A 12041-nucleotide genomic window follows, 5' to 3' on the forward strand; every position below is an offset into this window, starting at 1 on the left:
TAGAAATCAAGACTTATAGTTTTGGCAACTAAACTTGACAAACAAGCTTGAGATAGCAACGCTTGCGAGTTTCGCTTAGTTGGTATAAACATAACATTAACATTTCCTAGGTAAATCAGTGTTATGCTTGAACACTAAGCTCCCACGTATCCAAACACATTGGATGCGAATAGAATAAGCGGTGTGCGAACAAGATAGAAGTTGTGAGAAAACCTGTTAGAGCATTACTTTGTTGAACTCGCCAAGCGTTGGTATGTCATGTTTGGTTGTCATATATTAATATTAAAAATAAATTAGAGTTGCTTGATAGAATGTACTAGAGTCAATTTCGTGTAGGTTAGACTATGAAGTCTAGGAATGTTGAGACATACAAGTATTACCTTGAAGACCTGAAGATCGTGAAGATGTATCGACTACAATGAATACATCATCCTTCCACTTGAGGTATAATGACTTGTTTCCATTCCTATCGTTACTTTCAAGTCGTTTAATATTCATGCGAGGTTATAATTAACACACTAGTATAAGACTTGGTCATTTTATTATCAAAGTGTAAAGGATGAATATTTGATTACGAAGTATAACGTTTATTTTTTGAACTTCGTAAATGTGACATCGACATAATCTATGTAACTTATTACTTGATTGTGTATTGATATAGGTGTAATTTCATCATTGAAAACTATGTTTGATTACATATGTCTAAATGAAGTACATTTACGAAACTTGTTTCGAAAGGAAATCAATAGGCGTTTTGGTCCAGTTTTCATCGAAGATCTATTGGATGACCAACACTAGAACCAATCTTGAATTATGTTGAGAGTTACGGTAGAACCGATCTTTACCTAGTTTGAGATATGCGGTAAATTCGATCTTAACTTATGTTGAGAGGCTTGGCAGAACCGATCCTTACCTATATTGGTGTTAGAGCACTGCTCGGTCGAACAAGCAAGCGTTGCTATCTCAAGCTTGTTTGTCAAGTTTAGTTACCAAAACTATAACTCTTGACTTATACTCTACTTATAGCTAAGTCTCGGATTAGGATAAAATGTGTACTTGAGCTTTAGACTCCACGACGTTCATCGATTAGACGAAATAACTACTAAGGGGAGCTTGTGGAACTTCATCAACAAAAGGTATGTGGAGACTTGAACTCATCTATCACTCAAAAGTATATTTCTACTCTATATCCTATTTGAGACAAAATTCGTATACACATTTGATATTCCAACCCGAGTTAACTCGCTTACATATTTCTCGAAATATGTGTTGGTAAACTTTCGCTTTAACCAAGTTCATCTTATATTCTTGACGAAAGTCAAAACATGATCATGTGAAAATCGCCTGGTAACATCTTATATGATTTGTGTGAGACAGTCATTTGGTGTAGACTTGGAATGTTTTGTATTGATCATTTGCTCACTTGAAAATTGCTTTGAAGCTAATAGTTTATGTGAGACATCTATTTTCGTCTTCTAAGTGAAAAAACGGGGGTCTAACAACACCACCCAATATTTCGCTTAGTAATCTGTATGGACAAACTCGAACATACTTTTAAGAGAATCAACAAGACTCAATCAATTAAAAGTATATCAACGAGTTTATATCTCTCTCTTGATTTGATTTACTCAAGCAGGAACTGCAAGTTCTAATCAAATGCAAGGAATAACTTGGATGGTACCAAATACCAATATCCAAGGATCAATCAATGACAATCAACAACCAAAGGTTGGATTACTTTGATTGATCATCTAACACACAACCTGTATTATTTCAATTATAAAGATAAAACAATATAATGCGGAAATTGAAATAACACAGACACCAGAAATTTTGTTAACAAGGAAACCGAAAATGCAGAAAAACCCCGGGACCTAGTCCAGATTGAACACACACTGTATTAAGCCGCTACAGACACTAGCCTACTCCAAGCTAACTTCGGACTGGACTGTAGTTGAACCCCAATTAGTCTACCACCGATCCAAGGTACAGTTGTACTCCCTACGCCTCTGATCCCAGCAGGATACTGCGCACTTGATTCCCTTAGATAATCTCACCCACAACTAAGAGTTGCTACGACCAAAAATCGCAGGCTTTGACAATAAACAAATCTGTCCCACGCAGACAAGTCTATCAAAGGATCAATCTGTCTCCCATAGATAAAACCTAAAGGTTTTGTTCCGTCTTTTGATAATAATCAAGGTGAACAGGAACCAATTGATAATCCAGTCGTATATTCCCGAATAACAACCTAGAGTTATCAATCACCTCACAACAATCTTAATCGTATGGTAGCGAAACAAGATGTTGCGGAATCACAAACAATGAGATGAATATGTTTGTGATTACTTTTTATATCTTGCCTATCGGAGATATCAATCTCAAGCCAATCAATCTGATTGTACTCGTACGATAGAAGATGCAAGATCAGATCACACAACTACGATAAAAGTAGTATCGGTCTGGCTTCACAATCCCAATGATTTATTTATGTCGTTAACTTGGTTTTAGAAGAAGAAAACCAAAGGTTAAAGGATAAGCGACTCTAGCACGCAAACTAGGATCACACGTAAGGTGTGGGGATTAGTTTTGCACAATACCAGATGTCTCCTTTATATAGTCTTTCAAATCAGGGTTTGTAATCAATGTTAGCTTAGTAACAAAGCATTTAATATTCACCGTTAGATGAAAACCTGATTTAGATTCAAGCTAATATTTCTCAACCGTTAGATCGAAAACTTAGCATGTTACACACACTTGACAATGCACATTTCTAGGTTTGTTAACCGTACCCAAACATATGCACTTGTTAGTTCAACAATAGTTAACCACATGGTTAGCCATATGAGCATTTCATATCAACCATGTTCTTCTTCACCATAACTAGTTCAAATGACTTCAAGATGAACTAGTTAAAGAGTTGCTCAATTGCAAGGAAATCTCATGTACTACACAAGACACAATTGAAACAAATATGATTTGATTCACTTGAATCGGTTCATGAACTTTTATAGCCACGGTTTGCAAACTGCATTCCTTAGTCTTTTTAAGTTTAAGTTCAGAAATCATCTTTAGATATATAACCTTCTCAAGTTCGCATACTAGGTTCGCGGACTTAAGTTACCGGTCAGAGTTTACAAAGTCCAGCAGAAATTCTCAGGTATGAGAACTTCGCCGGTTCGCGGACTGGGTTCGCGGACTTAATTTCACGCAAGTAGTTTGTCAACTCCAGCATAAATTCTCGGGTTTGAGAATTTCGGCAGTTCGCGGACTGAGTTCACGGACTTGGCTCACGCCATTCTTCTGGTTCTCTTGATCAACAAAGTTCGCAAACTTTGGTTCAAGGAATATGACTTATACATATATGTGTTTCCACAACAATGCTTATGTCCACCATTGGTTATCTTATCTAAACTCTCGTTTCAATCATTGAAACATTCTTAGAGGACGTTATATAGTTGCTACACCATTTCTCGTCAAATCAATTTTCAAGATGATTGAAACATATCATGAATTTCGTCATATGGTAAAGATATACTTGATCGAAGCGAAAATCTTACCAACACATATTTCGAGATATAGATAGGCGAGGTATACTCGGATCGAAATATCAAATATGTATAATCAAAGTCTATATATATAGTATACGAATTCTTGTCTCAAAGAGTAGGAGATAGAGTAGATCAACTTTTGAGTGATAGATAAGTTCAAGTCTTCACATACCTTTTTGTCGAGAAGTTCCACCGGTTCCTTGAGTAGTTCTTCTACTTGTATGATGAATCGCCATGAAGTTCTTGAGTTCAACTATACTTTCTATCCTAGTCCGAGACTTAGATATAATAGACTAGAAATCAAGACTTATAGTTTTGGTCACCAACATTGACAAACATGCTTGAGATAGCAATCCATGCGAGTTCGACCGAGCAATGCTCTAACACTAAGAATGTTTCAATGATTGAAATGGGAGTTTAGAACAATTAACCATGATTGGATATAGCACAATATGCGTACTTGTATGCTAACTGTTGCAAGTTTGATCAATTCCGGGAATCATAGTATGCAAACCCATATGCGTACTGGTTGATTAGTTGAAAGTCCGGAAACTTAGTATGCATACTTGTATGGGTACCAGCGTAACAGTTCAAGTTCAGGAATTCAACTGAGTTTGGTGGTGTACGATAGTCTCCATTCCCGTTCACATACTGGCGAACCCAGACCAAGTCCGGATACTTAAGTATGCGTATTTGCATACTTGAGTGGGTTATGTTCTATAATCGGTTTTTTCATGAACTAATACATTTATAAATTAAGGAACACAATCTTTTGTAAACCGTGGCTATAATATTCATGAATTGATTCGAGTGAATCAAAATCAATGTTGCTTCAATTGTGTCTTGTATACTTCTATGAGAATATAAACAATTGAAAAACTCTATAACTAGTTTCATTTGAGGCATTTGAACAAGCTAGGTTGATATGAAAGTGTTCATATGGATAACTTCGGTTAACTATTCTTGAGCCAACAAAGTGTACACGTTTAGGTATGATTACCCATATCTAAATGAGGTCACTTTTCATTTGTGTGTAACAAGCTAAGTTCGATCTAACGGTTGAAATATATTAGCTTGAGTCTAATCAGGTTTTCATCTAACGATGAATATTGAATGTTTTGTTACCAAGGTAACATTGATTGTAAACCCTGATTTGAAGACTATATAAGGGAGAACTCTAGAAACTGGGAAACGTAATCCCCACACCTCTTGTGTGATACTAGTTGAAACTAGAGTCGATTCTCCTTTAACCTAGGTTTTTCTAAAAACATTATAGGTTAACGACTTAAAGACTTCATTGGGATTGTGAAGCCAGACCCAACTATTTTCTATGTAGTTGCGTGTTCTGATCTTGCTTTATTCTATCGTATTGAGTACTATATTCTCTAAGATTTTCTCAATATTTAATCTCCGATAGGAAAGATAAAAAGTAGTCACAAACATCTTCGTCTCATCTTTTGTGATTCCAAAATATCTTGTTTCGCTACCATACGATTAAGATTATTATGAGGTGATTGATATTACTAGGCTGTTCTTCGGGAACATAAGTCCGGTGTATCAATTGGTTCCTGTTCACCTTGATTTATCAAAAGACGGAACAAAACTCATAGGTATTTCTATGGGGGACATATTTATCTATTCAATAGATTTTTCTGTGTGAGACAGATTGGTTCATCAAGTCTTCGAATTTGGGTCGTCGTAACTCTTAGTTGTGGATAAGATCAACTAAGGGAATCAAGTGCGTAGAGTCCTGCTGGAATTCATAGGCGTAAGGAACGCGACTGTACCTTAATCAGACTGAGATTGGTTAGGGCTCAACTACATTCCAGACCGATGTTAACTTGCAGTAGGCTAGTGTCTGTAGCGGCTTAATACAGTGAGGTGTTCAAATCTGGACTAGGACCCGGGGTTTTTCTCCATTAGCAGTTTCCTCGTTAACAAATTTTTTGATGTCTGTGTTATTTTTTTTCCGCATTATATTTTCTATATAATTGAAATGTCACAGGTTGTGCGTAGTTCAATCAATTAGATAATCCAACATTTGGTTGTTGATATAAATTGATTGACACTTGAACATTGGTCTTTGGTACCGTTCAAGATGTTTCACATAATAATCAGGCTCGCGGATTTCTATCTGTTTGCTGATTACATTGTGAAACAGAGATACAACTATTGGATATATTTCCATTGATTGAGTATGATTGTATAGTTTATTATCTTGGAATTATATTGGAGTTTGTCTTACAAATTGCCTAAACCAAATATTTGGTATTGTTGTTAGACCCCCGCTTTTTCAATTGGGATACATGGTGGAACCAATATTAACTATTATTGAGAGTCTTGGTAGAACCGATCCTTACCTATATTGGGAATCATGATAGAACCTGTTAGAACATTGCTCGGTTGAACCCACCAAGCGTTGATATGTCAAGTTTGGTTGTCACATTTTAGTGAATCAAAACTCATATTAAGAGTCGCTTGATTATGTACTAGAGTTAAACTTCATATAGGTTAGCTTGAAAGCATTAGGATATGAGACATTAAAAGTAATGCGAAGTCTTGAAGATGTGAAGAAGCAAGGAGCTACAACGACAACAATCATCCTTCCACTTGAGGTTAGTGATATTTGACTTAAACTGTTTCATTCCCTAACGTATCTTTCAAGTCGTGCGTATTGAAAACATAACTGTGAAGCATATATGAACTCTAGATAGACATAGTATTAAGGAATACAATACGAGGTTTATTGCTTAACCATTAAACTTTGTAGATAAGACATCGCCACAATCATTTGAATGCTATTGTGATTATGTATCGGTATGAGGTGATGATTTCATCCTAGGGAACAATGTTTACATGTGTTCTAAGGAAGTAAGTTCATAAACTTGTTTGTGAACCGAATAGGAAATTGCCAGGACTTATTGGTTTTGTTATTCATTGCATATCTTATGAACAACCAATATGTGTGTTAGAGTATAACCGCTCACAACTTGTTGTGTTCTTGGTAGAACTATTCACAAAGTCCTGACTTTTTGTATTGGTATAACTTTTATTAGTAAAACCAATCTTAAGTAATCACCTGTGGTATGATCGGATTATGTCTGCCTTGGGGAAAGGGAACCGATCCTAGTAAGGGAAAGGGAACCGATCCTTGTAAGGGAAAGGGAACCGATCCTAGTAAGGGAAAGGGAACCGATCCTTGTAAGAGGTGCAACAAGGTTTATAGCAGAAAGGGGAACCGACCCTATGGACATGTGCAACACATATAAGTTAGATACCATATATATGTGGGGAACCGATCCTAGTACCTAGTCAACCGAATATTTGGGAAGCTAGTGTGACTATGCGTAATACTCACATGGAGGTAGAACCGAAACTTGTTTTGGTAGAACCGAAAACCCATGATTGTGATTGAATGTTCGTTTGATCAATCGCATAGTTCTTGAAAGTCAGATGAACCAATTCTAAACTTGTTTGGAAGTGTGGCAATTCGATTTCAAGGTTGTAAGTGTGAAAGAGAACTTATAAAGTAAAGATGTCGACTAAATTTGAACACGTGCTGTGAATATTTATTTCTATAATTGTTCAAAGATATTCCTTAACGGCTAAGGGAAGAGAATCCCAGGACCGAAACACAAGTAAGTTAAGAATCTTTTAATTAAGGTTATTAATTTCACTTTGTAGGGAAATTACAGAATTAGTAATGTGCATTTACTGATTAGATTTTCCAAGAGATTTCGATTGTTATTTTTGGACAGAGCATTTCCAGGAATTATGGAAACCGAATTTGTGCTTTAATGAATATCTTGAGAATATTTTCGGTTTTGGAAATTCCTTGGTATCCAAACTTCCTTGTATATAAACACACGAAGTTTGCCTTTCTAACAAACTAATCCTTCGTAACAACAAACTTCCTCTTTTGTCTTTGTTACTGGTGTAGCCACCTATCAGAGAGGAGAGTAATCTAATTAGGTGAAATCTCTTACGGCCGCTCGTTTTAAAGTCTTCTTTGGTATTGAGAAGCTCTAGCGTGACCCGTTGGTGGGAAACTAGATAATTGCGGTTTATTCTTGTTTTCGATTGATTTGATTGACTAACGATGGTTGAAATCTGATTGCACCTAGTTTGTTTATTCTTGAGTATCTTCTCTTCTGATATAAGATTCACTCAAACTAGTTCAGAGTTTCGACAAGGATCTTTAGACTGTTGTTATTTCTAAAGATGATCTTGTGATAATCCATTGTTAACAGACTCCGTTCTGTGCGTGATTGATCACAAGAGATTCAAGTGATTGTGTGCAGGTTTTTATTGAATATTTAAGAAGATTTGAAGACAAAGAAGATATTGAAGATCTGACTTGGTTTTTATAATCTTTGGTGTGCACAATACTTGTTTGGGTAAAAGAGGATCCAATTAATAATCAGTTTATCCTTGTGGTAGATTGGATTGATTAATTGAGTATATCGGCATCAACACGGTTCTTCGGATTAAAGGTGTTGCTGGCTTAATCTTAATCGATTACCTTTGGGTGATTGAACATAAGATAGATATAGACCCGACGAAGGAGTTTATGTTGAGATAAACGGAAGAGCCTTTGTCCGACTCATATCACTTAGTTGAATAGAGTTGATACCAAAAAGATTTATTGTTCCTTTACTGTTTGGAATACGAACCAAAGAGATTGCTCCAAGTACGTGACTTATTCATATGTTGGAGGCGTGGGAATACAGACAGAACTAGGTGAACTATAGGGTTAGTTACTTGGTCTCAAGTATACGAAGTTAAGTGTAATTTTGTGTAGCGGCTTAATCCTGAGAGTATTCAATTATAGACTAGGTCCCGGGGTTTTTCTGCATTTGCGGTTTCCTCATTAACAAAATCTTGCTGTGTCATTTACTTTTATTTTCCGCATTATAATTGTTTTATTATAATTAAAGTAAATTACACAAACGTTAATTCCTATTTACTTGATAAGCAATCCTATTGTGTTTGGTTAAGTCCGAACCTTTATATCAAGTAAACATACTTCGTTGTTGTATTGTCTCGATCTCGTATACATAGACGATCACACGAAGTGTGAACCGATTAGTTATATTGTCTCGACTCAGTCCTTAGACAATCACTTTCGGAGAAAGGACTTATAGGTAGGAAAAGTTTTAGCTTGAGGTATATTTGGGTACCCTCGCCTTTTCAATTGGTATAAGAGCAGGCAAACACGAAAAGATCTAACAATCTGTGTTTGGTGCGATCCAACCTATAAGAATTGAATCTATGTCTGATTCAGTTAACGTTATGCAAGAGTTTGAATGCTCAAAAGTTGAAGATGTTAATACTTCGTTGACTCATGATCCAGGAGTAAAGAAAACATCTATGTCTTTTTCTGAGGACAAAGAAGATGTTGATAAAGAGTTGGTAAAACTCCTAAAGCCAATACAATCTCTGTCTTCTAAAGCGTTTATTTTAAAGACATAGTCGAATCTTCTTAAGCAGGAGATCATAGAAAAAGACATTCAAATGAACTGTCTAGCCAAAGAGAAAATGGATCTCGCTGTCAAACTAGAAGCTCTTGCTAAATCTCTTACAGATAAAGAGACACATCCTATGATTCTGATTAATAATGTTATTGTGATTTCTTCTGATGAGGAAACTAAAAATCTTGTTCGACTTTTACGGATTGTGACAAAACTGGGTTAATCACATCTGAAATAGATCAAGATGATGGTAGTTTGGCTAACTACATCAAGTTAGAAGAGGATGAGAAACTAGCTTCTAGATTTACTGATGATCAAACGAAATCTTGTCCAAAGGAAACTTTGAACCGATTCCGTGTTGACTCTAAGGAATACAACTTTCAGTCACTTGACAGGAAACTTATACTTCTTAAACATACGGTGGTAAAAATTTTGAAAGAAGTTTCTTGTCTTAAAAAACTGAAAGATTATTCCTCAGTAGAAAGACAGATTATACTACATCCCAATAAGATCAACTCAAATGAATCAGAGGAAAGAGTTTATAATCGCTTTTGGAAAAAGTTTCCTCCGCACCCATATCGAAACGGTTCTGGTTTTGATGAGGAACGACTTCAGAATGAAGGGAAAGAGCGAATCTCTGCCAAAAGAAACAATCAGGAATTTCCGATATTTGTTTCATATGATCACACTAATGTGAATAATAAGGAAGTCTTTAGAATGAGAAAATCTTATGAAAATCTCATTGAAAGAATTAAGAGAGATCTAGATATTTCCGAGAATTCTCACATTAGTACTTTTTCTCCACATGATCATATCTGTAGAGTTAGAAAAGATCATCGTCTTGGGAGAAAATATCTTGGGCAGAAATTCCCTAAAAGAAACATGAACTATGTTTCTGATATTCACGGTAACCTGGAAAAAGCTTACTCCGATACAACTTAGTTGTATCATATGTTGTGCTTTCTCATATTTTCGTGCTCATAATATTTGATGGGAAAGACACAATAAAACAGGAGCACAATTGGTTGTATAGTTGATTATCAGAAAATTTTCTGTGAAAGTATATGGGTTGCTACGAATCCATGGTAGTTGAAAATGTTCATGTTTAAAATTATTTTCCAAAATAGGTGATTATTTGGAATTTTCGGATGTGTTTAATAAACCTTCCAACTTAGAAATCTCGGATTAAGGAAAGGTAATATATTGTCTTAATTTCGGATGTTCCAGAGGTCTTTTGGTCCGAAAGCTGTCTCTTTTAATAGGAGAAACTTTTTCTTATCTGTATTTGAAACCCTGAGGAATCCTTTATATTCGATTATAACAAATCATGCCTCCAGTGACTCGCAATGTCTCAAAGACTAATAGGGAGGAAGCTCAAAAAGTTAAGGATTATCAAGGAATCAATACAGAGGGAAAGGAGAAAGACATTATGTTTGATTATGACTCTGATAGTTCAACGGGATCACAAGATGAGTCATGTCTGTTGTCTTACAACAAACAAGATCCAACCAAAACCCATTGGATTCGTTCTGATAGTATGTCTCAATACATCCAAGGTTTTGACGAACTAGAAACCAATCTTTCTATGACTATTCGACATCAAGATTGGGTAAAAGAGAGGTACGAAAGTACAAGAGGAATTCTTGCTGAGCTCAGTGCTCTAATTGAAGATCTTGAAAAACAAGAAGTGGTTGCGGACAAGTCTATTGAGACATGCTTTAAGAGTTTGAACACTGAAGAGACCTCGGTGAACAACAAGAGCACCACTGAAGATTAAGTGATGTGTTGTATTACTTAATCTAGTATAATAGACATCAATTTTTTTGATTTCTTTTATTGATTGTATTGGTCTATTATGAATAAAACTATTATGAATAAAATTATTTGATTAGTAATTTTTCTTGTGATAGTTTTTGGTTTACATAGCATGTGCTTAATTGCTTTTATCTTATTTCTATGTACGTTTATGGGATGTTTGATTTCAGTTTTACTACCTTAATATTCGATCTCATATATGGTGAACCCTCATGGTTTGGGTGACTTTTTGATTTAGCGGGATTAAGTTCTAGCCCTAGTAGGTAGGCTTTATCAAAAGAGTATGAGGGGTTCTAATAGATACAATATATGAAAAAGTCACAATATGTTGAATCGGTTTGGTTTAGCATAAAAACATTTTTTTCGACGGTTTTCAACTTTTGCTTGAAATTGTTAAAAATGGTTTTCAACCTTTCTCTGGTAAAGGTTGAGGTGTGTTGTTATTCTTTTGTTTATTCATAAGGATGACAACGCGGTGATATTTCCATATCAATTCTACCTGGACGAAGATGTTATCATATTGGAGAAGTGGATGCGAAATTTGAGGTAACAATCTTGTTAGTTAATTGTTTTCCTGTTTAAGAAAAGCCTGAGTTTATATTATATATATTTGTTGCTTTTGCTTAACAAAATTTAGGTTCAATTGATATTTATTCCATGATGTGTGTGTGTGGATGTGTGTTTCAATTGGTTCCTGTTAAGAAAAACTATTGTTATCTTGCTTTATTGTGTGGTATCAATCATTTAGGCTTACAAAATTTCAGTACAATTGATGTGTGTGTGATTCAATTGGTTCTGGTTAAGAAAAACTATTGTTATCTTGCTTTTGTATAGTTTCAATGGTTTAGGCTTACAAAATTACGGTGCAATTGCGGTGCTTTTAATATCTATGTTGTTTCAATTGCTTCTGGTTGAGGTGAATAATTATGCAAGTTGATTTATGTTGGTTTGTATGAATTATTTATGGCTTAACGAAATAATATGTGTACGAGATGAGTTGTTTAGTCCAATTCGATTTCGTATAAGAAATTAAGTTAATTCTGATCTTAGTTTGTCTTATCGAAGTGAGGTTTCGGTTATTCAAGTCTAATCGAATGCCTAAACAAGGAAATGCTAGTTAACTAACCTAGTATTTGGTTTGTTTAAAATTGAAAGGTCTAAGTTTATGGATAATTAGAACCTGATGAGAAAAATGGAGTATATC

The sequence above is a fragment of the Papaver somniferum genome, chromosome 3 (assembly GCF_003573695.1).
Source record: "Papaver somniferum cultivar HN1 chromosome 3, ASM357369v1, whole genome shotgun sequence".
NCBI classification, from domain to species: Eukaryota; Viridiplantae; Streptophyta; class Magnoliopsida; order Ranunculales; family Papaveraceae; genus Papaver; species Papaver somniferum.